The 1,619-nt window shown below is 69.2% G+C and overlaps 1 protein-coding gene across 2 annotated transcripts in view; it reads right to left on the bottom strand.

Annotated features, from left to right (window-relative positions):
* Nucleotides 1-707, bottom strand: part of ZBTB7B (zinc finger and BTB domain containing 7B) — a 14,898-nt gene extending 14,191 nt beyond the window's left edge. The window contains exons 1-2 of one of the 2 annotated variants that reach the window (XM_049634886.1): nucleotides 647-707; nucleotides 389-489 (exon numbers count right to left, since the gene is read on the bottom strand). The gene's annotated coding sequence lies outside the window, so the exon portion shown is untranslated. The remainder of the gene's footprint in view (nucleotides 1-388; nucleotides 490-646) is intronic. The other variant, XM_049634888.1, reaches the window with a different exon arrangement.
* Between the last annotated feature and the right edge of the window lie 912 nt (nucleotides 708-1,619).

Consider the following 1,619-nt stretch of genomic DNA (forward strand, 5'->3'; position numbering starts at 1 on the left):
GGGGGGGGGGGGCGCCGTGTCCTAGTTAGAGTCCGTCAGCCTTTCCATTCCCTCAGCCCGCGCGGCTCGGGGGTCTCCCCTCGAGTCACCGGGGACACCGGGGGAGCGCTCGGCGCCGCCTCACCCTCTCTCCATCCCGGAGCCGCCAGTCTGCCTGATCCCAGAAGTGCGGAGAAAGTTTCTGGGGACCCTCCGCCCACCTTTTCTCTCAGTTAAAATCAGTTCCAAAGCGTCGGGGTGCCGGGAAGGCGCAGGGAAGGGGAGTGGTGGGAGTCCGGTCTGCATGCGTGTGCGTGGGGGGGTCCCACTTCCAGGACAGACGAAGGACACTGCAGTAGTTTCGCGTCTGGGGGACCCCGAGCCGGCGACAAAAATGGGGTACACTCACCTCTCCGCCTTCGGGTCCGCGGGCCGGAACTGCTGAAGCACCGGGTGTGGAGAGAAGCGCGTCCCCCGCCGGGCCCGGGGGCTTGGGGCCCTGCGCCGGTCCTGGTCAGAAGGCCGCGGTCAGTCGCTCGCCGCTCTCTGCTGGGGGGCTCCTCCTCCGCAGTCCTCGGCCTCCTCCTGCCGCCCGCCCCCCCCTCGGCCGCCGAGAACCGTACATTCACCTGGCTCCCACCCGCCCCCCCCTCTGGGCCCGCCTCACCTGTCCTGCTGTCTCACCTGTCCTCCCGCTGGCTTTCCCCCCATCCCTCCCCTCCCTCCCCCCGCCCCCTGCCACCCCCCAAACTCCCCCCCCCCAACCCTTAGCAACACCCTCTGTCACTTCCTGGTTTTTCACCCGCCCCCCCCAGGGCCCCCTCCCTCCGCCCAATAAGGATATAAACTTCAACCCCTCGGTCCAGCCAGTCCCCGAAGGGCGCAGATGGGTCCCTCCCTCCCTTTTCGCTCCCTTCCTCCAAGCTTTTACTTCGCTCTCCGAGCCTTGCCCACCCTCCTCTTTTTCCCTCCTTCTTTCCTTCGGTCTCTCTCTCCCTCCACCTGCCGCGATCCCTCTCCCCCTCCCTCTCCCGCTTTCTCCTCTAGCCCCTATCTCTCCCAGTCCACCTTAACTCGAGCTCCGCCCCCGACCCCCATCCAGCCCTCCGCCGCTGCTCCGCCCCACCCCCTGCACTCCACCGCCCAGTCCGCCCATTGGCCTGGGCTCCCGCCCATCTCAAGTGGGTCCCGCCTTGCGTTCCGCCAGGGAGGGGGCGGAGTCGAGGGGGCCGGCCTGAAACCTGGAGGAGGGAAAGGGGGAGGGGGCAGTGTCCGCAGTGGCCCGGGAACCGAGCGCCCCCATCGAGGGCTCTCACAGTCCGTGAGGGGCTCTTGTGCGGTCACCTCCTCGGGAGGGAAGGGTAGGAGAGGTTAGAGACAGGCTAGGTGGGGGTGAGGCGGGGACTTCCAGGACTGAAGGAGGGGGTCCCGAGAGGGGCTATAATCAGGTCAGTGCCCCGGGAGGTAGGGGGAGGGGAGCCACCGGGCCACCAGCTTCAGCTCCTACGCCCCACCCCGCCTCCGAGGGAGCGGGGGAGTGGAGGCTGCGGGCACCCTGCCTCCCTCCCCACGCGTGACGGCGCCCCGCGGGGAGGGAGCGGCGCCCTGGGCAAGCGGCCTCTGCGCTCCAGCCGGTGCCC

This window comes from Panthera uncia, chromosome F1 (assembly GCF_023721935.1).
Source record: "Panthera uncia isolate 11264 chromosome F1, Puncia_PCG_1.0, whole genome shotgun sequence".
NCBI classification, from domain to species: domain Eukaryota; kingdom Metazoa; phylum Chordata; class Mammalia; order Carnivora; family Felidae; genus Panthera; species Panthera uncia.